We start from the raw sequence: 26,600 nt of genomic DNA on the forward strand, positions 1-26,600 counted from the left end.
AATGGGATCTGAGGTTATTTATTTTTATTGTTTTCTGAATAATTATTTTCAGCAGCAAAACTCTTCTCCCCCTTTTTTTTCCAATGAAATTCTACAATTCTACACAGGACTCCAATATAGAAACTAGTTAAAACTTCATCTGCTCTCATTTAAGTGAGGTTTGGAGCTGGCTTGGTTTCCACCTAACCCTGAAGCAATCTGGTACTTCTGAAAATAAAATTTGAAGACCAGTGAACTATTTACCCCTCTCATTTTACATGTAAGGAAACTAACTTCGAGAAGGGTCAAGTGTTTTGTCTGAAAGTAATGAATCTTAAACTATCTTGTTCATATGGGCTTTTTTGGCATTTGAAATAAGACCTCTTCTATCCAAACTCAGTGTATTATTTTCCTTAGGTCAGCTTGACTGGGGAAAAAAAAGAAAGAAAGAAAAAAGGTCCCTTTGATTTTGAGCTGTTTCAGCATGAGATTCTTAGAGAACTCCATTCATTTTCTATTAGCCTTTGTGTAGTGCATTGAACTCTCATGGACTGTATTGTAACTTATAGCTGTTTAAACAGTTTTACAATAGTTTGTTTTAAACCAGTCCAGCACTTTGGTTTATTCTGCTTTCTCATTGCTTCTATATGATAGATGTCAGCTTATGCATTTTATAAGAATTCTGTATGCAGATGGTTATATACCTAGATTTTATTCCTCATTCCTCTTATTGTGGTTATGTTATTTAATCTCCTGGAAACTACTTGGACGATATTCTAAAGAATATTGTACTTTGAACTCTACTTAGTATTTAGATAATTGGTTGTGACCTTGGGTTGTTGGGGAAGTTTTCATATTGAAGGAAGCAGAGTGTCAACAGCTTGCACTGTATTTCTTGGCAACAATGTGCTTTGTGTGCACCTGGGGCTGTCTGCAATCAGAATCTAAGAGCTTACACTTAGTCATTTCACCCTGAAACCCATCCTGTGTTCATGCACTGCTTTATTAGTGTGGTCTATAGTGTAGCAATGGGACAGTCACCATAGTTGGATGAGGGGTGAACAGGCAGAGTAGATTCACTCACTTTCAGTCTACCAATTGTAGCTAGATTTCAGTAGTGAAGAATAATGTTGCTGCTATTTTATTTTCTCCTTCTTACTGAAAAGACGAACTCAGAAGAAAACACCAAATAATTTGGTTATATACATTATATTATATAATTATACATTATATTATATACATTATACAGTATATTATATAATTATGCATTATATTATATAATTTAGTTATACATATATATTATATGTGGTATAATTTTAGAGTTAAGATTTCCTTTGAGACACATCCATTGTAACTATTAGAGGCTCAATTAATATTTGCCTTTGAACAAATGAACTAAACCCAAAAAGATATTTCAAAACAAATTGTTGATGATATAACTATTTGAGCTGTTCTACTTTACAGAGCAAGAAGTTGATTACTCTTTGGCAAAACCAGTCAAGTTGCCTTATTTTTATATTAAGGCCAGACATGCCATGGTGATACAGCTTTTCCATAAGTAGTGCAGGAAAATTTCCTCTTACCTTACTCTTACTCCGCACCCATCATAGTGTTTTTTACATGATAGGTGTTTAGGAAGTGTTTGTAGAATGAGACAAGAAGTCTGTTCTACCACATTTCATTGCACTCATGGTCAGGCCTGGCAAATCTTGAAAAAGTGATTTTTTCATGACTGTAATAATCTCATGTGGATTTTTTCATAATACGCTTTACATCCACATATGTTCACTCTCTTCTAGTGCTATCTCTTAGTAGTCATTCCTTTGCTAACACTGATTAGAATTTTTAAAAAGTCCTGTATTTTTTAAAATTTATTTTTAATTGAAGGATAATTACTTTATAATATTGTATTGGTTTCTGCCATACAGCAACATGAATGAGCCATGGGTATACATATGTCCTCTCTTTCTTGAACCTCCCTCCCGCCTCCCACCCCACCCCACCCCTCTAGGTCATCACAGAGCACGGGTTTGAGCTCCCTGAGTCACACAGCAAATTCCCACCGGCTGTCTATTTTACATATGGTAGTGTATACGTTTCTATGCTACGCTCTCCATTCATCCCACCCTCTCCTTCCCTCCTTGTAGTTCACAAGTTCTTTCTTTATGTCTGCGTCTCCATTGTTGCCCTGCAAATAGGGAAAAGTCCTATATTTTTAATGTGGTATTTGATGCTTTTTTCTGTCTATTCTTCTTATCATCTAAATAACTTAAATTTGATTTTTTTTACCTTCACCCAGGTTAAAATTTATCACCTATTGGGAATAAAATTTGTAGTTTTTGGACTGATTACTAACATTTATAAAAGAGCAATTTGGGAAGGGTTTTCATGCATGTTACCTTGTTTGCTGTCTCAGCTTCACTGTAAGGTAGATAGCCAGCTAAAGTAAGTGATATAGATAGATTAATTGACTGTGTCAAAGTTACACAGCTAGTTAAGTGACAGAACTCTGAGGCCAGTGTTCTTTTTGCTGATTCTAAACTGTCTCTGGATATTATGTTTTAAAAAGTGACACAATCTATTTGCTTTCATTAACTTTTATTAGAACTGACTTTCAATTTCGATTCAAGGAAATCATGAGGAAGTGACACTGTCCTCAGTGGAGATAATACAATTTCAGAGGTTGATTTTGAGAGAGAGATATATATATTTATATGTTTAATCATGTCATCATAATTCTCTTGTCTAGGGCCCTGTGTCTTAAGACATCCTTAGCTCAATAATCTGTTTCTGATATAAACAGATGGTGAGAAAACAGTGATTCCCAGATTTGTTATTGCTGCTGTGGTAATTTGATGTTTTACAGATAAGAATTTTGACTGATGGGAGTTTCATCTGGAGGTCATATGTTTCAGGGGGCTCATATCGTTTAGATTTGGAAGTGTGCTTGCAGTTGAATCAGGAAGGCTGTTGTAAACAAGAACTTGGCCGGCATTATCATTAAGCCTTGGATCTTCATGTAGCTGTTCCTTTAACTATTGAAAGAAAAATCGTTCATTTTTGAGATAGAAAATTTGAAGCTTTTTGAACTGGTCTTTTCCCCTCTCATCCTGAATAACCATCACAGTGATAAGCATTTATATACAGGCAGAAAAGTTGAAAGTCAAAAGGTATTAAATCTTCCAGGGAATAAGAACCTTTGTGTCATATAATACATTGAAAAGAAACAAGTTATGAGATTTTAACAGATCTAATTGTCGTGTGACTCCCACAATGAATATGAGGAGAATAAAATGATGCCTTGAGGGATTTTTGCAGTGGTTTAAATCAGATGGTCAGGAAGCCACAGTTAGAACTGGACATGGAACAACAGACTGGTTCCAGATAGGAAAAGGAGTACGTCAAGGCTGTATATTGTCACCCTGCTTATTTAATTTATATACAGAGTACATCATGAGAAATGCTGGGCTGGAGGAAGCACAAGCTAGAATCAAGATTGCCGGGAGAAATATCAATAACCTCAGATAGTCAGACGATACCACCCTTATGGCAGAAAGCAAAGAAGAAATAAAGAGCCTGTTGATGAAAGTGAAAGAGGAGAGTGAAGAAGTTGGCTTAAAGCTCAACATTCAGAAAACTAAGATCATGGCATTTGGTCCCATCACTTCATGGCAAATATATGGGGAAACAGTAAAACAGTGTCAGACTTTATTTCTTTGGTCTCCAAAATCACTGCAGATAGTGATTGCAGCCATGAAATTAAAAGATGTTTACTCCTTGGGAGAAATGTTATGACCAACCTAGACAGCATATTAAAAAGCAGAGACATTACTTTGCCAGCAAAGGTCCATCCAGTCAAGGCTATGGTTTTTCCAATAGTCATGTATGGATGTGAGAGTTGGGACTATGAAGAAAGCTGAGTGCTGAAGAACTGATGCTTTTGAACTGTGGTGTTGGAGAAGACTCTTGAGAGTCCCTTGGACTGCAAGGAGATCCATCCAGTCAATCCTCAAGGAATGTCCTCAAGTCCTGAATATTCATTGGAAGGACTGATGCTGAAGCTGAAACTCCAATACTTTGGCCACCTGATGCGCAGAGCTGACTCATTGGAAAAGATCCTGATCCTGGGAAAGATTGGTAGCAGGAGGAGAAGTGGATGACAGAGGATGAGATGGTTGGATGGCATCACTGACTTGATGGACATGGGTTTGGGCGGACTTCGGGAGTTGGTGATAGATAGGGAAGCTTGGCATGCTGCAGTCCACAGGGTCACTAAGAGTCGGAGACAACTGAACGACTGAACTGAAATCAGTTGAAACACAAATTTTGTTTTTATTTGTTAGCCTTATTTCTTTAGTATTAATCGTGTTTCATTTTCCATATTCCTTATGTTTTTGATTAGTGTTTTTTGGTCATCAGTTTGAAAGGAGTTACTTTTTATTGCCTTCTGAAACCTGAAGTGTACCTATATCACAGGTTTTCTAGTTTGTGTTAAAGACAGCACAGGTCATTAAAATCTGATAGTAAGCTCTCTTTTTCCAGAGGCACATTTGAGAAACAAAAACAAACAAAGGAAACTTTAGTGTTCTGAGTGATGGCATTAATTCAGGTATGTCTGTTCTAAATGTTAATCACTGACAGAATTATTTGAAATGTTTTAGCATTCACTTGTCCCTCACAAGCCATGCTTTTTAGAAAAGAGAACTTTAGTATAAAGTGCCCTCTCTGTGGTGATTGTAAAGTGGCTTCACCTATGGTAAACACTGATGTTGATCTGTTAAGAGGAACTAGCTAGCTCTTCAGAATACTTTGCGGAAGTGAAAACTGCTTTTCATACTGAAACCATTGGGGAATGGTTGAGGGGAGGCTTCAAACTGTTAAAAAAATATGTGGCTAAAAGTATATGAGTATAGTATTTCAAGTATATGAATATTACTACAAAAATTATAATAATACAGAATACAATTTCTTTCTACACCAAGTGAAGTGTGTTGATACAATATTCCACTTAAAAAGGCTTTCAAAGAAGAAGTCAGGGTTATGAGCCATATGGGAGTCTATCTAAGACTTGTAGATTCTAGAAAGCAAAAAAAAGTTGAGAGATAGTGGGGATGGGTGTCTAGGTAAGGCACGAGAAAATGGTACCTGAGGAAGGTGCTAGTTGGCTAAAATGAAAGGAAAATCTTGTTGGGGGTGCCTGTTAGGAGAATGTAGGAATCTTCACTGAAAGAACACTCAGGTGAAGGCAAGGAGAATAGCTTGGACCTGAAGATGTATTTGTGAATTTTGAACCCAGAGCTAAGAGAAAAATATAGAGTTGAAAGCTTTTATGCGGCCTAAGATCAGAAATAAATATGAAAGAAGAAATACCATCTCCTAGGAAGAACAGATCAGAAACAGAAAGAAATCAGGTATGTTTTCAACCCAAGACTCACTAATTGAATGGAATTGTAGGTATTTAACTTGCCTGTATATGGTGTGTGCCCTTCTGATGTCTTTAAACTGTAGTGAAAGCATACATTGATTTACTCTTTATTTACATTCCATCAGTGATACTTGTAATATCTGTGTCTAGAAAAGAAGAGGCCAGCCTCATAATTCCGTGAATAGCCACACTGCAGTAGTATCCAGTGTATATGTCTATGGGAAGCTGATCTTGAGGCTTTATGATTGGAGAATTACCAGTGTCATTGTAGCTTATCAAAAAGCCCCACCAGATACATGTAAAGGACACATGTTTAAAAAGTATATAAGAACTAATCTACAGAAGATTGCCTTTAAAAGTGTTAGTATTTCTATTTTATTTTTGGATTCATTAGTAATTATGTTAGTGAGACATAATTCTTAGTGACTAAAGATGACAATTGTTTTCTTCTGTTTTCAGTATTGGAATCTGTTTTCAGATTCAAACCTGTTAGGAAAAACTCATGAGTAATTACTTTGTGTCCCTATTAATATGAAGAATCATGCATAAAATGTAGGTGCATGCCTCTCTCTAAAATGAACAAGGAAATAACAATTTCCTGGTTCTGTTAGTTGTTACAAAACAGTTGCTCAGTTACTATCCTGTACTTTAGGTAAAAAAAAAAAATCTTCATTATTGATTCTAAGCAAAATCATTTAGAAATTAAAGTCTACCATGTACTAAACCATGATATTTTAAAAGGGTATGTTTCTTCAATCTGAAAACTTTCTGATTAGGAAACAAAAATATGACATTTGTTTGGTCCCTCAGTACTCAAACAAGAAGTTTCTCTTTTGGTGACATACCTTAATCTTTGTATAAATTTTTATAGGAATAATTTAAAGTAAGGGGAAGCAGCTCCCAGTCTCCTGATTTTTTTTTTTTAATCAAAACTTTGGTTTTCAACCCTGGTTTTTCTTTAGAATCACTTTTTAAAATTACCAATATGGTGAGACCCCCAGAGATTCTGATATATTACTGATTTGAAGTGGGGCTCAATAATGGTTGGTTCCATAGGTAATTCATACAGCACTGAGTAAGTGCGGTAATTGATATATATTGACATACAGCACTGTATAAGTGTAAACATAATGATTTGATTGGTGTATATCATGAAAAAGTTTAGTGAACTTTAACATCTCATAAAGATACAAAATTAAAGACATAGAAAAACTTTTTCCCTTGTGATAAGAACTCTTAGAATTTACTCTCTTCCGTATAAAATGTATAGCAGTCTTATTTATATTTCTGTAATGTTGTACATTGCATCATTAGTACTTATTTATCATATATAACTGGAAGTTTGGACCTTTTCACCACCTTCATCGAATTCACCCAACCCCGTCTCTGGTAACCACACACCTGATCTCTTTTTCTGTAAGTTTTTTTTTTTGGTTTTTGAAGTATGATTGACCTACAATGCTGTATTGGTTCCTATAACACAACATTATTGTTGTTTACTCACTAAGTCATGTCCAATTCTTTTGAGCCTGAGCACAAAAGGTACGTTATGTTATATCACACATTAAATACTTTTTCTACAACAGACTTTAAGGATATATTACGCTGTTCAGTTCAGTTCAGTTGAGTCGCTCAATCATGTCCGACTCTTTGTGACCCCATGAACCACAGCACACCAGTCCTCTCTGTCGATCACCAACTCCCAGAGTCCACCCAAACCCATGTCCATTGAGTTGGTGATGCCATCCAACCATCTCTTCCTCTGTCGTCCCCTTCTCCTCCTGCCCTCAATCTTTCCCAGCATCAGGGTCTTTTCAAATGAGTCAGCTCTTCACATCAGGAGGCCAAAGTACTGGAGTTTCAATATCAGTCCTTTCAGTGAACACCCAGGACTGATCTACTTTAGGATGGACTGGTTGGATCTCCTTGCAGTCCAACAGACTCTCAAGAGTCTTCTCCAACAAAACAGTTCAAAAGCATCAGTTCTTCAGGGTCATCTTTCTTTAAAGTCCAACTCTCACATCCATACATGACCACTGGAAAAACCATAGCCTTGACTAGACAGACCTTTCTTGGCAAAGTAATGTCTCTGCTTTCTAATATGCCGTCTAGGTTGGTCATAACTTTCCTTCCAAGGAGTAAGCGTCTTTTCATTTCACAGCTGCACTCACCATCTGCAGTGATTTTTGAGCCCCCTAAAATAAGGTCAGCCACTGTTTCCCCATCTATTTGCCATGAAGTGATGGGAATGGATGCCATGATCTTAGTTTTCTGAATGTTGAGCTTTAAGCCAACTTTTTCACTCTCCTCTTTCACTTTCATCAAGAGGCTCTTTAGTTCTTCTTCACTTTCTGCTATAAGGGTGGTGTCATCTGCATATCTGAGGTTATTGATATTTCTCCTGGCAATCTTGATTCCAGCTTGTGCTTCTTCCAGCCCAGCATTTCTCATGATGTACTCTGTATATAAGTTAAATAAGCAGGGTGACAATATACAGCCTTGACGTACTCCTTTTCCTCCTTGGAACCAGTCTGTTGTTCCATGTCCAGTTCTAACTGTTGCTTCCTGACCTGCATACAGGTTTCTCAAGAGGCAGATCAGGTGGTCTGGTATTCCCATCTCTTTCAGAATTTTCCACAGTTTATTGTGATCCACATAGTCCAAGGCTTTGGCATAGTCAATAAAGCAGAAATAGATGTTTTTCCAGAATTCTCTTGCTTTTTTGATGATCCAGTGGATGATGGCAATTTGATCTCTAGTTCTTCTACCTTTTCTAAAACCAGCTTGAACATCTGGAAGTTCATGGTTCACATGTTGCTAAAGCCTGGCTTGGAGAATTTCGAGCATTATTTCCTAGCGTGTGAGATGAGTGCAATTGTGCGGTAGTTTGAGCATTCTTTGTCATTGTCCTTCTTTGGGATTGGAATGAAAACTGCCCTTTTCCAGTCCTGTGGCCACTGCTGAGTTTTCCAAATTTGCTGGCATATTGAGTGCAGCTCTTTCACAGCATCATCTTTCAGGATTTGAAATAGCTCAACTGGAATTCCATCACCTCCACTAGCTTTGTTTGTAGTGATTCTTCCTAAGGCCCACTTGACTTCACATTCCAGGATGTCTGGCTCTAGATGAGTGATCATACCATCATGATTATCTGGGTCGTGAAGATCTTTTTTGTACAGTTCTTCTGTGTATTCTTACAATCTCTTCTTAATATCTTCTGCTTCTGTTCAGTCCATACCATTTCTGTCCTTTATTGAGGCCATCTTTGGATGAAATGTTCCCTTGGTATCTCTACTTTTCTTGAAGAGATTTTCCAGTTCAGTTCAGTCACTCAGTCGTGTCCACTCTTTGCGACCCCATGAACCTCAGCACACCAGGCCTCCCTGTCCATCACCAACTCCCAGAGTCCACCCAAACCCATGTCCATTGTGTTGGTGATGCCATCCAACCATCTCATCCTCTGTCGTCCCCTTCTCCTCCTGCCCCCAATCCCTCCCAGAATCAGGGTCTTTTCAAATGAGTCAGCTCTTTGCAACACCTGGCCAAGGTGTTGGAGTTTCAGCTTCAACATCAGTTCCTCCAATGAACACTCAGGACTGATCTCTTTTAGGATGGACTGGTTGGATCTCCTTGCAGTACAAGGGACTCTCAAGAGTCTTCTCCAGCACCACAGTTCAAAAGCATCAGTTCTTCTGCGCTCAGCTTTCTTTAATGTCCAACTCTTACATCCATACATGACTACTGGAGAAATCATAGCCTTGACTAGACGGACCTTTGTTGGTGAAGTAATTGAAAGGTTGTTGCTTAATCACAAAAAGATGCCAGGATTCTTGGCATCTGGAGGAGAAGAATTCAATCTGGGGCCAGAGACGAGGCTTGATCGCTCAGAACTTTTGTGTAATAAAGTTTTATTAAAGTATAAAGGAGATAGAGAAAGCTTCTGACATAGGCATCAGAAGAGGGCAGAAAGAGTACCTGCTTGCTAGTGTTAGCAATGGAGTTATATTCTCCAAAGAATCCAAAGAATTTCTGGAGGTTGTAAAGACCTCACCAGACCTACTCCCATAATTTACATTTTAAGATAACAGAATTAGCCAGAAGGTTTATTGCAGAGACTGTCCTCAGGCAGTATACATTATTGTTATCTAATCCTAAGGAATGTAGAGGAAAAAAAAATCTGTCCATTCGTCCTCCTTGATAATTCCAGACCCCTCTCTCCTTGGGGACCCCTGGACTTTTTATCAACCTGCCTGGAAATTACTCTCTCATAATGTCTCTGCTTTTTAATATTCTGTCTGGGTTGTTCATAACTTTCCTTCTAAGGAGCAAGGGTCTTTTAATTTCATGGCTGTGATCACCATGTGATCACATGCAGTGATTTTGGAGCCCAGAAAAATAAAGTCAGCCACTGTTTCCACTGTTTCCCCATCTATTTGCCATGAAATGATGGGACCGGATGCCATGGTCTTAGTTTTTTGAATGTTGAGCTTTTTAAGCCAACTTTTTCACTCTCTTCTTTCACTTTCATCAAGAGGCTCTTTAGTTCCTCTTCACTTTCTGCCATAAAGGTGGTATCATTTGCATATCTGAGGTTACTGATATTTCTCCTGGCAATCTTGATTCCAGCTTGTGCTTCTTCCAGCCCAGCATTTCTCATGATGTACTCTGCATATAAGTTAAATAAGCAGGGTGACAATATACAGCCTTGACGTACTCCTTTTCCTCCTTGGAACCAGTCTGTTGTTCTATATCCAGTTCTAACTGTTGCTTCCTGACCTGCATACAGGTTTCTCAAGAGGCAGGTCAGGTGGTCTGGTATTCCCATCTCTTTCAGAATTTTCCACAGTTTATTGTGATCCACACAGCCCAAGGCTTTGGCATAGTCAATGAAGCAGAAATAAATATTTTTCCAGAATTCTCTTGCTTTTTTGATGATCCAGATGATGTTGGCAATTTGATCTCTGGTTCTTCTGTCTTTTCTAAAACCAGCTTGAACATCTGGAAGTTCATGGTTCACATGTTTCTGAAGCCTGGCTTGGAGAATTTTGAGCATTATTTCCTAGCGTGTGAGATGAGTGCAATTGTGCGGTAGTTTGAGCATTCTTTGTCATTGTCCTTCTTTGGGATTGGAATGAAAACTGCCCTTTTCCAGTCCTGTGGCCACTGCTGAGTTTTCCAAATTTGCTGGCATATTGAGTGCAGCACTTTCACAGCATCATCTTTCAGGATTTGAAATAGCTCAACTGGAATTCCATCACCTCCACTAGGTTTGTTTGTAGTGATGCTTTCTAAGGCCCACTTGACTTCACATTCCAGGATGTCTGGATCTAGTTGTGTGATCACACCATCGTGATTATCTGGGTCATGAAGATCTTTTTTGTACAGTTCTTCTGTGTATTCTTGCCACCTCTTCTTAATATCTTCTGCTTTTGTTAGGTCCATATCATTTCTGTCCTTTATCGAGCCTATCTTTGCATGAAATATCCCCTTGGTATCTCTAATTGTCTTGAAGAGATCTCTAGTCTTTCCCATTCTGTTGTTTTCCTCTATTTTTATTGCATTGATCACTGAAGAAGGCTTTCTTATCTCTTCTTGCTATTCTTTGGAACTCTGCATTCAAATGCTTATATCTTTCCTTTTCTCCTTTGCTTTTTGCTTCTCTTCTTTTCACAGCTATTTTTAAGGCTTCCTCAGACAGCCATTTTGCTTTTTTGCATTTCTTTTCCATGGGATGGTCTTGATCCCTGTCTCCTGTACAATGTCACGAACCTCATTCCATAGTTCATCAGGCACTCTATCTATCAGATCTAGGCCCTTAAATCTATTTCTCATTTCCACTGTATAATCATAAGGGATTTGATTTAGGTCATTCCTGAATGGTCCAGTGGTTTTCCCTACTTTCTTCAATTTAAGTCTGAATTTGGTAATAATGAGTTCATGATATGAGCCACAGTCAGCTCCTGGTCTTGTTTTTGCTGACTGTATAGAGCTTCTCCATCTTTGGCTGCAAAGAATATAATCAATCAGATTCCAGTGTTGACCATCTGGTGATGTCCATGTGTAGAGTCTTCTCTTGTGTTGTTGGAAGAGGGTGTTTGCTATGACCAGTACATTTTCTTGGCAAAACTCTATTAGTCTTTGCCCTGCTTCCTTCCGTATTCCAAGGCCAAATTTGCCTGTTACTCCAGGTGTTTTTGACTTCCTAGTTTTGCGTTCCAGTCCCCTATAATGAACAGGACATCTTTTGGGGGTGTTAGTTCTAAAAGGTCTTGTAGGTCTTCATAGAACCGTTCCACTTCAGCTTCTTCTGTGTTACTGGTTGGGGCATAGAGTTGGATTACTGTGATATTGAATGGTTTGCCTTGGAAACGAACAGAGATCATTCTGTCGTTTTTGAGATTGCATCCAAGTACTGCATTTCGGACTCTTTTGTTGACCATGATGGCCACTCCATTTCTTCTTAGTGATTCCTGCCCGTAATAGTAGATATAATGGTCATCTGAGTTAAATTCACCCACTCCAGTCCATTTGAGTTCGCTGATTCCTAGGATGTCAACATTCACTCTTGCCATCTCCTGTTTGACCACTTCCAATTTGCCTTGATTCATGGACCTGACGTTCCAGGTTCCTATGCAATATTGCTCTTTATAGCATCAGACCTTGCTTCTATTACCAGTTACATCCACAGCTGGGTATTGTTTTTGCTTTGGCTCCATCCCTTCATTCTTTCTGGAGTTATTTCTCCACTGATCTCCAGTAGCATATTGGGCCCCTACTGACCTGGGGAGTTCCTCTTTCAGTATCCTATCATTTTGCCTTTTCATACTGTTCATGGGGTTCTCAAGGCAAGAATACTGAAGTGGTTTGCCATTCCCTTCTTCAGTGGACCACATTCTGTCAGATCTCTCCACCATGACTTTCCCATCTTGGGTTGCCCCACGGGCATGGCTTAGTTTCATTGAGTTAGACAAGGCTGTGGTCCTATTGTGATTAGGTTGACTAGTTTTCTGTGAGTATGGTTTTAGTATGTCTGCCCTCTGATGCCCTCTTGCAACACCTACCATCTTACTTGGGCTTCTCTTACCTTGGGCTTGGGGTATCTCTTCACCGCTGCCCTTCCTGACCTTCAATGTGGGATAGCTCCTCTAGGCTCTCCTGCATCCACGCAGCCACAGCTCCTTGGATGTGGGCTTCGTCCTCCCTGCCGCCGCCCCTGGCTTCAGGCGTGGGGTAGCTCCTCCTGGTTGCTGCCCCTGACCTCGAATAGTGATTCTTTTATATGCATTTCAAAATTATCACCACAGTAAGTCTAGTTATAATATGTCACCATGCAAGCATATTACATAATTATGGATTCATTCATTTTGCAACAGGAAGTTTATACCTTTTAATCTACCTCACCTTTTTTTTTTTTTTTTTGACGCCTCTGCTGCTAAGCCCCTATGGCCACCACCTATTTATTTTCTATATCTGTAACTTCCTTCCGTTTTGTTCTTTTTGTTCATTTGTTTTGTTTTTTAGGTCACACATATAAGTAAAATCATATGGTATTTGTCTTTCTCTGACTTACTTTACTTAGCATAATACCCTGTAGGTCCATCCATGTGTTGAAAGTGGCAAATTTTCATTCTTTTTTTTTATAGCTGAGTAGTATTCTATTGTATATGTATACCACATCTTCTTTATCCATTCGTCTATTGATGGTTGCTTAGTTTGCTTCCATATCTTGGCTATGATAAGTAATGCTGCAATAAGCAAAGGGATACATTTATTTTTTTGTATTTAGTGTTTTTTCTTTCTTTGAATAAATGCCTATTAGTGGAATTGCTGGATCATTTGGTATTTCTTTTTTTTTTTTTTAAGGAAACTTATCGTGTTTTCCATAGGTAACATGTAGTTAGAATGAGAACCACTGCCTTGGAAGCATTCAGGTTAATTTTCTTTTGTCTTCATATAAAATCAGAAGGGGAAAGAGGAAGAAAAAGATGCCCTGGATCATTAGCTTATTTTAAGGGATCATGGTAAGGGAGCAGGTGAAGGCACCCCATGTAGCAGGGCTGTTATCGAGTACTGGAAGTAATGTTGGTGTTGAATGCTGCAGTGTGCTGGCATTTCTTGCTGGAAGTGAAGGAATAACTGATTATTTCTGCTTTTGTTTTGCTTGACTTTGAGTAAAAAGTTGACCGTCTCCTGCTTTCTTCATCGTTTTAGGACAAAAAATTTCTGTACCATGGGTATCAGGCAATCTGTCAGAAAAATATGTGAATGGAACAGATTTGTGTGTATCCCTTCAAACCAGCGAAGTCACAGTCATTCCTTTTGCTTTCTGGCTAAGCTATGGCAGTGCAATCGCTGGTAATTTTATAAGAAAATTATTTCAAAACAACAAGTGAGCCCCCCAAAAAGCCATTAGAGAGAGAGAGAGAGGACACATCTGGCTTATATTGTGTCTCTTTAAAAAAAAAAAAAAATCTATGAGAAGGGTTTAAAATCTTTAAAGAAAGCTTGCTTTGTCATTATGCTGTTTCTGTATCACTTTGTTATTACCCTGTCTGTAACTTTTCTAATATAAACTTTATTGTGCACATCTAAATTAACTAATTTGTGAGTACATATTTAGTGAATGCATTCCTTGTGTATGGAGCTGTTTAAAGCCTCTGAAAAGAAGAATAAAGATCTGTCATGTTAATACCAATTCTGGACACTCTGTGCCTGAATTAGCTTTTTTCTCCCAACCCAGAGGAGTATATAGTCTAACTGGTATACTGTTAGATATTGCCACCTTGGAGTTAATTTGTTAAACACTCATTTCATCCAACATATCCTGTTGCACACTGCCATGCTGAAGGAAGGAGAACACCCCAGAAATGGTGATTCTTTCTCACTGATGACAGTATATATCGTACCAAAGATCTGATGGGTGTTTTCCAGTGGAAAGGAAGAAATCTATTTTTTTTTTTTTTGTTTGCCAATCAACTGGGGAAAGATTCTTGATGTTCCTAGAACAGGGATGATGCAATTAATTTTTATGGAAACATACACTCGTTTGTTAGTAAAGTATGCTAGAATGTACATTCTGCTCATTATGTTCTAGTCCACTAGCCTCTAAGCTGCATCTGGGCAGGGATTTTATCTCTTTTTTTCACTACTGTATCCTCAACAAAAATTAAATGTTTTACATTTTGATGAAATCATTTATTTACTTTTTAACTTTTTCATTCTTCTTACCACTTATTTTGCTTTGTAATTATATTATATAATCCACTTACAGTTTTCTCCATAGGGCTGAATACAGTAATCTTTTACAGTTTATTAAAAGTGTTAATCACTAAGTCATGTCCGACTCTTTGCGACTGTGTGGACTGTAGCCCTCCAGGCTCCTCTTTGCATGGAATTCTCCAGGCAAGAATACTAGAGTAGGTAGTCATTCCCTTCTCCATGGGATCTTTCCAACTCAGGGTTGGAACTAAGGTCTCCTGCATTATAGGCAGATCCTTTACCATCTGTGCCACTAGGAAGGCCCTCACAATTTATTAAAGATGTAGTAAAGCCGACGATTTGTGAATAATCTATGAATTAATTTTATAGAGAATAACAGTTAAAAAAATAATGTCTTAAACATTAGTGTTGAGTATTTCTCTTATAATAAGCTTTTATAAGAGTTTAAATATGATTTTAAAACATTCCAACACATGTAGTCACAGAGATAAACGTATTAGAGAATTCCATTCAGAGTCATACTAGTTTACTCGCATTTCAAAACACTTAATCATAGTGTAAAAATTTTTATGGGATAATTTTAAATTATTCACCTAGTGAGTTTAAACCTTTTATTTTCAGAAACTCAAATTTCAGATCATTTTAGGATCATATATTTTGTAAAATGTTATATACTAGCATCTGGTTATGGTCAACATCTACCAGAAAAGTCAATACCGAATTTCTTTAAGATCTGTGGTTCAGAAAAATGTCCTGGTTTTATTTGTAGCAGCCTATATAAATAACTGCTATAAACTTAGCAACTCACAATATTTGAGAATTCCTTTAATCCCGCTGAACAGATGTTAATAAGAAAATTAGTTTTTTTTTTTCTGTTATCTAACATTGTTCTCACCTAAAGATATACAAAATATTGATGTGTAGAATCATACATACAGTTTTAGAAATTGTTGTCATTGTTCAGTTGCTTAGTTGTGTCTGACTCTTTGCAAACCCATGGATTTCAGCATGCCAGGCTTCCCTGTCCTTCACTATCTCCTGGAGTTTGCTCAAACTTATATATCCAGTGAGTCGATGATTCCATCCAACCATCTCATCCTGTCACCCCCTTCTCCTCCTGTCCTCAATCTTTTCCAGCATCAGGGTTTTTTCCAATGACTCGGCTCTTTGCATCAGGTAGCCAAAGTAGTGGAGCTTCAGCTTCAGCATCAGCGCTTCCATTGAATATTCAGGACTGATTTCCTTTAGGATGCACTGGTTGGATCTCCTTGCAGTCCCAGGGACTCTCAAGAGTCTTCTCCAACACCACAGTTCAGAAGCATCAATTCTTTGGTGCTCAGGCTTCTTTATAGTCCAACTCTCAAATCTGTATATGACTACTGGAGAAACCATAGCTTTGACTAGACAGACCTTTGTTGGCAAAGTGACGTGTCTGCTTTTTATTATGCTATCTAGGTTTGTCATAGCTTTTCTTCCAAGGAGCAAGTGTCTTTTAATTTCATGGCTGCAATCACCACCCGCAGTGATTTTGGAGCCCAAGAAAATAAAATCTATCACTGTTTCAATTTTTCCCACATCTGTTTGCCATGAAGTGATGGGACCAGAAATGAAGAGGCCCTTAGAAATAATCTAGCCTTATTTTTGGCATCTTTATTATAGATTATAATTTTATAAAAAAACTTACTGATATGTTTATGGAGAGATTTTTAACTATGTTTTTCATGCCTTAATATTTTTGTATTAGCCTTCTTGGTCAGATTTTACCAAGAGTCCCACTGAGAGATCTGAGTCATTTGTTCCAGTTTGCAGTTAACATAAGGAAGAAAATAAATTGAGGTCTTAACCATTTTGATGCTCCTTTGGAAAGAAGGCCCTGAATAAGGTCCACAACCTATTATAACTGATGTTTAAAAATATTTTTACAACACAGGAAATTCACTTTTCATTTAGTAGGATAGTGCCTTCAAGTAGGTCTTTGAGAAAAAATGAAAGTGACTACATTTTAATTTTTTGGCTACACTATGTGGCATGTGGGATCTTAGCTCCCCAACCAGGGATCACACCTGTGCTGCTTGCATTGAGAGTGTGGAGTCTTGACCACTGGACTGCCAGGAAGTCCTGATTTTAATTTTAAAGAGTAATTTCGAGAACCCTGCCCCTTCTCAATTCTGATGTGGGCTGCCTGAGGTCTGACAGGGTTTGTTTGCTCCTCCATCTATTTAGTTATCTTACCACAGCCTCCTGTCATCCTTGGAGAAGCACAGTTTCAAGGTCTAATAGGTATGTGTGTGTGTGAGTGTATGTGTTTTTAATATCTGGTCTACCCTTGCGTCTTTTTGGAGCCATCTTTTTAATTGAAATGGTCATCCTAAATTTTAGGGGCTTCACTGGAGTATAGAGTTTTGCCCTAGATTGTAAATTACTCTAAGGTGGGTGTCTTAACCTATGTACTATGATGTTTGAATCAGATAATTCTTTGTTCGAAGGGACTTTCTCGTGTAGTGGAGGATATTTAGCAGTGTTTTTGTTCTTCTCCACTAGTGGTATTTTCCTCCCCCATTTTTGACAACCATGAATGTCTCCAACATTGCCAAATGTCCTGTGGGGGGCAAAAGTCGGATTGAGAATCACACACGTGTGCCTCCTAATTATATATAATATGTAAGAATAAAAGCCCAATAAATTTTTACTGAATTGCAATAGTGACTTTATTTTAAGGCCCAATTATACTATGAAGAAATGTTTATTTTATAGCTTGTGTATACCAACAAATATGTAAATACTTGGAGAAGTTTAGGAAAACTTGGAAGTCTAATCCAAGTATTATATAAATAAACGAGCTAGCTTTGGGTATCTATTAAAACAGTGTTAAATTCCACGTTTAGTTTTCCATTTGTGTCTGTTATACAGTTATGGAAACTGTTCCAGTTTTTTCTTTCTGTAAAATAGGGATAATATCTATTTCACAGTTTTGTTGTGAGGGTCCAATTAGATGATTGGTATAATAGGCTGCTGCTGCTGCTAAGTCACTTCAGTCGTGTCCGACTCTGTGCGACCCCATAGACGGCAGCCCACCAGGCTCCCCCGTCCCTGAGACCCAGTTAAAAGGCCGATGCCTTTGGTGGGTGTAGTTTGATGGTACTACACCGTCTATTTTACTATTTGCATTCTGATTTACATAAAGGATTTCTAGGGAATGGAAAACCTACTAGAAATCTCCCCACAGGTAGCATTGTATATATATGTGAGCTTTAAAGATGTTCCATAGAGACTCCATATAGATTTCTTGATATATTTCTTTGTAGAGTAGATTGCAAAAAGGAACAGTGGTTGAGAGAGTATTAACCTTACTGTGGGATCCTGTTTCAGTTAGGGTAGTCTGCAGTGACAGTGTTAGTCACTCAGTCATGTCCAACTCTTTGTGCCCCCGTGGACTGTAGCCTGCCAGGCTCCTCTGTCCATGGAATTCTCCAGTCAAGAGTACTAGAGTGGATACCATTCCCTTCTCCAGGGGATCTTCCTGACTCAGGGATCAAACCTGGATCCCCTGCATTGCAGTCAGAATCTTTACCATCTGAGCCACCAGGGAAGCCCCTGTCTGCAGTAACAAATCCAAAAATTTAATGGCTGGTTCAGTAAAGCTTATTTCCTTGTTACATAATAGTTGTGGCTGCTTCAGGTTGGCAAGCATTAATTCAGAAATTGAGGCTTCTTGCATCTCATGGAGTTACTATCCCCATCATAAACTTCATTGTTATCCAGATGGTAGAAGAGGTCAGGGTGTAGAAGAGTCATCTGTCCTTTCCTAAAAGCAATGATTTGGAAGTGACAAATGAATTCTGCTCATAGTCTGTTGTTCTTCCTTTGGTTTAATGGTCACACATACCCCTGTGCAGACTGAGGAAGAATGGATTTGACTCTTCCTTAGACTCTTTCCCCAAAGAAAGAGGATGCTGCTTACTGTCTTGACAAGGAATGCCCTCTAGTATTCAGGTGTGCAGAGATCCTTACCTCTTGACAACAAGATGTGATTGTTTTCCAGTGCTACCAGTGGGGAGTTATTAGGGAATTTGTGGGCCCCTCTTTGATTACCACATCTCTAGACCCTTCAGGGCTGGATCTGGATGACCTGTGATGGGAAGTAGAAATCAGGATTAGTCCATCCAGGAACTCTTGCATGTGTTCCTTTTGATTCCCGAGAAAAATGGAAACTTCTTTCTCGTGCCATCCTGCCAGGTGTCAGGCTTCTGGCAGTCAAGCAGGTAGAGCTTAGAGTTGTTGGTCAAATGACTGGGAGCTTAGAATCATCAAGAGCCAATTGAAATGGGAGATGCATATATATCTATATATATCCCCCAATATATATATTCATAGATGGGTGAAGTTTGAAAAATTCTGGTTACTTAGGTATAAAGAGACTGGAATTGTGTGCATGACATATAGCTCCCTAGTGTAGTCTGGCTAGGTGAAGTGAAGGCTAGAGGGCAGAATGGCCTAGGAGGAAAGCAGTGCTCCTTACCAGATAGGGCAAATGGCTCTTCAGGGTTTTATAGGCATGGTCAGGTGGCCAGGAAGTTGTTTGACCATAGGAAAAACAGAAGACCTTTATATTAAATCATTTGTTTAATGAATGATAAATTTTACTAAGAACCTGCCCATGCCAGAGCTTATACAAACATATTTAGCATTTTTGGTACTATATGTGCTGTAACAGTTCCAAGAATGTTAATATCAAAGGCTGTTTAGAGATACTTAATTTTGTACCTTTTTGCTTTAAGTGCCATCTCATTTCTGAGCTTCTCCCATTGTGTTCTTTGCAACTTTGATAACTATCTCAGCTTTTAAATGAAAGGGAATTTGTTCTTTTACTTTTTCTTTTTTTTGGTTTCTGTCACTGAATTCCACTCATACTACATTTATAGCAAGCAGCAGGAGGGTCAAGCTGTATAACATATGTTGACACTTGTGTCTTTTAGTGTGGCTACCCAGTATTGACAGTGTACCTTGAGCAACACTGGTATTTCCTGTAGTTAGTAAGTCTTGCAATAGTTTTTTTTCTTGTCTTCTCCTTTGGTTTATCTTAAAATATATAATCATAATACCTAGTTTAAAAAAATTTTTATATGCTGCTCTTTTGAAAGTTAAAACTATTTCATCAGGAAGAAATCCATCAAATTACAGAGTGATCATAGTATTTTATTTTCAATAACTCTCATTGATAAACATTGTATACATATATATTTCAGAGACTTTGGGGGAGATTTGAAGAAGTTCATTCTGAGCTGCCTTCTGTTGCTATAATAATATTTTTAAAATTTGAACATAAGCTGGAAGATTTAATGATACAATATTCTTATATTGATGTTTTATGTTTAGTTGTATATGTTATTTGTCTGTAAAAATATACAAGTTCCATTGATATCAGTATTGCACATAGCTAGTAGATAAAAATGATGAATTGAGTGATATGCCTGACAGAAATGCAGTCTGAGAAGAGAATTTTCCTCTTTGAATAGAATTCTCTTAACACTTGGTCTGAATTTTTTTTAAGATAACAATGCTGCTTTTCAGAATTTAGCCTTTTTCTAAAGATATTTTTCATATCAGCATATTTCATCCAAAATACCTCATGCTAAAGATTATGTTAAATTTAAAACAAAAATTATTAATATCTGAATTAAGCATATAAAATTAATTTTATACTTTTAAATGTGGAATTACAATAAAGCATTCTTTTATGAGGTTGATTTTTAGATTATCTTACAAGTAAAAGCATCTGAAAAATTTTGGCAAGCTTGATCTCTTTCAAAGTGAATATGACTTCCTTTTCTAGGAAATTCTGATGATTGTGGTCTTGTTTTGTGAACTAATTGTAGGGGCAAAGAAGCTGTTTTATGTTTTTATTTTTTAAAAACTGAGCAATCAAGTTAAAACCTACAATAATGTTTCAACAGTAATCACCATATAGATGTTCTTCTCCGTTTATCTCTATTTCTTCTATAACCAACTCCTTTTCTTTTAATTCCTTAATTTTAAAAATTTCATCCAATTAAACTTTATTAATCACACAAGTACTAATAGTTAGGAATTATCTCTGACTCAATAGACATGAGTTTGAACCAACTGAGAGAGAGAGTGAAGGTCTTGGGAGCTTGGCATCCTGTAATTCATGGGGTCACAAAATCAGAACCGACTTAGCTACTGAACAACAGGCATTATGAGGGCTAACATTTAAAGACTGTTTTACTAGAGGGAGTTAACTGTTCACTTAAAATAATTCACAGCAAGTTGGCTAAAGATTCTAAAAGAGAATAGACTATGTGAATCAGTGTCACCTTGGAAAGAGCTCCTTCTTTAACTCTGTTCCACCTTTTGTTTTGTAATGAATTGGGTCACTCCCAAATCAGGAAGTCTATGTCAGACTCTACATGGAGTTGCAAAGTTGAACGAAATCGCTAATACGTTGAGTGGAGAAATTGGAACTAAAATTTATCTCAGTGGGCAAGATCTCATTCTGGGTTTGTGTGTGTGAGAGAGACTGAGTCATAGTTCATTGTGTGTGTGTACTGTATCTTCTTTATGCATTCATCTGTCAGTGGAGGCTTAGGTTGTTCCATGTCTCGGCTGTTGTAAACAGTGCTGCATTGAACATGAAGGTGCACGTATCTTTTCAAGTTAGAATTTTTGTTTTCTTTGGATAGATTCTCAGTAGCAATTCTCCTAACTGAAATTCTGTAACTGTAATTGTGGATAAATTGGTCTTTTGGGATTCAAACTCACTTCAAAGAGAACACTGTAGAGAGATCAGGAATATCTAATCATAGAATTCATGTTAATTCTTTCAAATAATATATTGAATAAATTTAGACCAATCTGGTAATCTCATTGGACAACTAGAAAACAACTATCCAAAGGTGAAAATCCAGTCTTTGTCTGGATTAGCTAGTATTTATAATCAGGAGTATAAGTGAAATGTAAGAAAAATGAATTTTTGTTATATAGAAGTGAATTCACACTGCTTACTGTGTCTTTGGAGTGATTTAGAACAATCTCAATGCTTTGCTCCAGAAATCTTAAAACTAACAGAAACAAATTTTATTAATATGTTATTAATGCAGTTGTACATGCTGACATGTAGTAAACTAGATGAGATTTTATGAGAAATCATGTGATGAAACGGGTATTAGGTAACCTTGTTAGGGATAGGAGAAAGAATATATGAATAGAATATGGAGCATGTATGTGGAGAATTTAAAAAAAAAAAAAGGTTTTTTTATGTTAAGAAAAAAATACCTTTTTGAAGTTTAATGCTCTTAGAATAGGCTTTTACGTTTTACTCTAATATACTCGTTACACAAAGAACATCTTGTTTAATACATATAAGTTCCATGGACAGACATTCCCTGGTGACGGTGATGGAACGCCTACAGAAGCTGCTTGTGCCAGGGCTGCACTGATAGAACACTTTCTTTGAGTGGAGCCTGAAGCAGGGAGATAGCTTTACTGACCGAACATTGTGGTTTCACTCTCTGGGCCATGCTTGGACGAACAAGAAGGTCACTGTGAACAGTCTATTTGTGGGTTGGTCTCAGAAGTCATTCTCAGAAGTTATTTTTAAAAAGCCAAGGAAAACAGAGCTCCTGTTTTTGGTGCATATGTCTCAGCTGGGCCTCTCTGTTTGAAGAGCCTCACTTAATGTATTTTGCCTTTTAGAGAGTAAGTAAGCTCTAGACTACATCCTAGACACTGTAGCATTGATAGAATGTTAATATATAGAGGCTCTGTGTATTCTCTGCACCAAATACTTTCCTTTTTCACACTGCTTGGCCACAAATCTTTTCTGTAGGGTAAGGAAGTGTTTCTTGGATGGCCAAGCCAATTTTGAAAAGATGGTAAAATATCAGTTAAAATTTATTATTATTATATTTGTTGTTAGTGAGTTCTGTATTAATGGAACGTTCTTGTATTCTGGAAATTAATCAGGTTTTGAACCTACCAGGAAGTAGGCCAGGTTTTGATTTAGAAAATTGTGATTGAATTAATAGATATCAGGCAATAACTTATGATATTAGGATTCTAAGCAATTTGATAGAATGCAAATTGAAATGATAACTGACTGTTTGGTCATCAGTGATTGAAGGGAGCCCAAAAGGCCTGTTTAGTCTTAAGAAGTTATAGAAGCTCTTACACTGTTGGTGGGAATGCAAACTAGTACAGCAACTATGAAGAACAGTGTGGAGATTTCTTAAAAAACTGGAAATAGAATTGCCATACGACCCAGCAATCCCACTGCTGGGCATACACACCGAGGAAAGCAGAATTGAAAGATACACGTGTACCCTAATGTTCATCACAGCACCGTTTATAATAGCCAGGACATGGAAGCAACCTAGATGTCCATCAGCAGATGAATGGATAAGAAAGCTGTGGTACATATGCACAATGGAGTATTACTCAGCCATTAAAAAGAACACATTTGAATCAGTTCTAATGAGGTGGATGAAACTGGAGCCTATTATACAGAATGAAGTAAGCCAGAAAGAAAAACACCAATACAGTATACTAACACATATATATGGAATTTAGAAAGATGGTAATGATGACCATCTGCGAGACAGCAAAAGAGACACAGATGTATAGAACAGTCTTTTGGACTCTGTGGGAGAGGGAGGAGGGGGATGATTTGGGAGAATGGCATTAAAACATTTATAATATCACATAAGAAACGAATCGCCAGTCCAGGTTCGATGCAGGATACAGGATGCTTGGGGCTGGTGCACGGGGATGACCCAGAGGGATGGTATGGGGAAGGAGGTGGGAGGGGGTTCGGGATGGGGAACCCGTGTACACCCATGGTGGATTCATGGTGATGTATGTTAAAACCAATACAATATTGTAAAGTAATTAGCCTCTAATTAAAATAAATAAATTTAAATTTAAAAAAAGAAGTTATAGAAGAAGCCATGTGTATATGTTTATAAAGTGAAATAGTTTTTTGTCCTTAATAAGCTCAGTGAAGAGCTATTAGGTACAGCAGATTTATAACATTCTACTGCTAAAATTTGTGACTCTTTGCAACCCCATGGGCTGTAGCCTACCAGGCTCCTCCGTCCATGGGATTTTCCAGGCAAGAGTACTGGAGTGGGTTGCCATTTCCTTCTCCAGGGGCTCTTCCCCACCCAGGGATCGAACCCAGGTCTCCTGCATTGCAGACAGATGCTTTAACATCTGAGCCACCAGGGAAGCACTACTGCTAAAATTATTGGACTTAATTTTTAAGTGAGAATTTTATCTCGCAAATCTTAGGGAAGAAAATCCTGTTTTGAAGTATGTGTTTTCTATCTTACTCATTAGTTCTTCGCTTTTTTGAAAATTATTTGGATGTGTGTTTGATTTCTGATGCATACTTTGCTGAATCAGAAGTGACATGCATTACCAATTTAGTTGGTATTTAGTGTATTAAATGATTGGTACTTGTCCTGTAGTTTTGTGTTATGGTCTTAAAGTGACAGTACTCCGAGCCTGAGCATCATGGCTGAAAGGAGCACTGGGACTACCTCCACTGCTTCTCAGGAGCCTGAGTAAGTAGTAGGATGAATACAGTAATGACAGTACGTTTTGAGCCCCATAATGACCCCATAGACTCCTCTTTATGTTACCTCTCTGGCTTGTTCTTTAGTTAGAATTTTAAGCTTCTTTAGGGAACACTTTAGGCTTCTTTTGTGCTGTACACTGTGCTTATCTCTTTGCTAGTACTCTTTGCAAATGTCAGTGTTTCAGTATTCAAATCCAGCTCTATTACTTACCAGATGAGTAGTGGGCAGTGTCTCAGAGCCCTGATTTTCTCATCTGTGAAATAGAGATAACATACATCTCAAGATAAATGGTCAGCTCCAAATGAGGAATTATAATATTTATAAAAAGCTTATTTAAAATATTCAATGTCATTTATCTTAACTCACTGTTTAATCAGTAAATTGAATTGAATGATAACCTTTTTGCACTTGGTGGTATTTTAGATAACCAGTAGGTACTATTCTGTTAAGTTCCTCTGAGACTGTGGTTGGAGAAAAACTGTATTTTAATACGTTTCCTCAAAAGCCATTTTTGTAACCATGTGTGTGTGTGTATATATATATATATATATTTTTTTTTTTTTTGCACAGATTCAGACTAGAAAAAGAAATATACTTTCAATATATATACTGACAATATACTTTTAACTGTCTGATTTCCTAGAGGCAAATACTTTGTACTTAGTTTAGCAGAATTTTCTTGTCAAAGTGTTAGTTCTTGTTAGAACTTCTTGTTACTGTAATGACAGCAAATTTGAGAGATGTGGTAACCCAGAAAAGGATAAAGAGTGACTCTGGCTGTCTATCTACATAAAGCTGCCAGTAATCAGTAATTTCAGCCAATGAAATAGTAAAATTTGGTGAGTCAGACCCACTTTACCTCTTGTTTTCCCTTTAGCGTGCAAAAGAAACATTTTACTTACTCCTGGTTTACCCAAGAGTGACTTTCTAAGTATTTAACAGCTGGTACGGCCTAGGCACCAGGGAGCTGGGACTAGAACAATGTCCGGGGGACATCCTGTTCTACTAGGGCTTAGATCTTTATTTGTGGAATTGGGAGTTTCAGCAGCTGGCCGTGCAGGGGATCTGGCTGAGGAGACTGGGCAGCCTGTGTGGGAAGATGAAACTTGGGTCTTCTGTTAAACAGCAGCTCAACTGTTGGCCAGGTAGTACAGAAACCTGTATGTGATGGTTGAACATGCATGCTTAGCTAAAGGTGAGTGTCTAAAACTGGATTCATTATACCTGATTTTTGTTTTTTATGGAAACTCATTCATCCTTTTTACTCTCTTTAATCAGTCGTAGTGATAGTTGTAGGTATAACTTAATATAACATTACTTGCATTTTTAGCAAAGTATATGTAAAGTGTTAGCTTTAATAAATGGAAAGAAATATATGCTCTGGGAAAACTGTTTAAAGAAATGTTATTTTAAGTCCTTTCAGAAACTGATGATTTTGGTTTATCTTAGTTATAATATTGAATTTTTATTCATTAGCTTTGTCATAAAACCTGTTTAAAATAGAGCATGGAACCCTAGATAGCATATAGTTTTGGAAGGGCTAATTTACATATAATCATAGAGTGGGCAAAAAAAAACCTTAAATGATTTTAACCAGTTTGGTCCAACTCATCTATGATCAGTCACCCAGCTGGTAAAATAAATGCCCAGTGCTTGAAGCAGCACATCTGTCTCAAGTTATTTCTACTGTATCCTATTTTGTGTTAAGAAGCAATAGCTCTCTTTAGTTTGTCTTCTTCAAATCACTTTACCAACAATTAAGATACATGGCCTTCAAGATATGTAGCATGAAAGTTATTGTTTCTACCTGAAATTTGGGGTAACTGAGGCGTAGAATTTTTCTTGGTTTCTGATGTGTCTAACTTCATTGTTCATGCTGGTTGGGTCAGAAATACGGCTTGTCACTTTTCCTGCATAGCCAGCCAAAGGTATCCTCTGTAGTTTGGCTGCTAATGAGCACAGTGAGAGTTAATGGATGGGCAGGTCTATGGACTTCTTCTCAAACATGTGTATTTTGAAAGCATATCACCGGGGGAGAAAACTGAATACTTGAATTTTTACTGCAGCATAATCCTTTTTTTTTTTTTTTTTAATTTAATGAGAAAACTTGACATCCAGGGAAGCAAAGTCACTCATGAGGATTTACTTATCAAAATGACAGTAGGATTAGTAAAACCAGTTGAATCCTTTCTCCAGTCTGCCCATACCTAAACCTACCCCTTAAGACCCAGTCCAAAGGATCCCTCTTCCATGCAGCCTTCTCAGGAGAAAGCAATCAATGACCTACGAAGGCCAGTCTGACTCTGGAACAACCAAATGAGGAAACACTGAATCTCCAGATGACGTTTTTAAGGAGAATCTTTATTTTTGGTATAATATCT

At 37.6% G+C, this 26,600-nt stretch overlaps 1 protein-coding gene and 1 long non-coding RNA gene across 13 annotated transcripts in view; one reads left to right on the forward strand and one right to left on the reverse strand.

Moving 5' to 3' along the window:
- Positions 1 to 26,600, forward strand: part of PPP1R9A (protein phosphatase 1 regulatory subunit 9A) — a 349,529-nt gene that overhangs the window by 81,460 nt on the left and 241,469 nt on the right. The gene's annotated exons all lie outside the window — the stretch shown is intronic.
- Positions 974 to 26,515, reverse strand: LOC133245843 (uncharacterized). Its single transcript, XR_009735782.1, has 3 exons — positions 26,027 to 26,515; positions 24,430 to 24,472; positions 974 to 1,150 (listed from the first exon to the last, which is right to left on the reverse strand). It is a non-coding gene; the product is annotated as an uncharacterized LOC133245843 (long non-coding RNA).

The sequence above is a fragment of the Bos javanicus genome, chromosome 4, assembly GCF_032452875.1.
Source record: "Bos javanicus breed banteng chromosome 4, ARS-OSU_banteng_1.0, whole genome shotgun sequence".
Classification (NCBI taxonomy): Eukaryota; Metazoa; Chordata; class Mammalia; order Artiodactyla; family Bovidae; genus Bos; species Bos javanicus.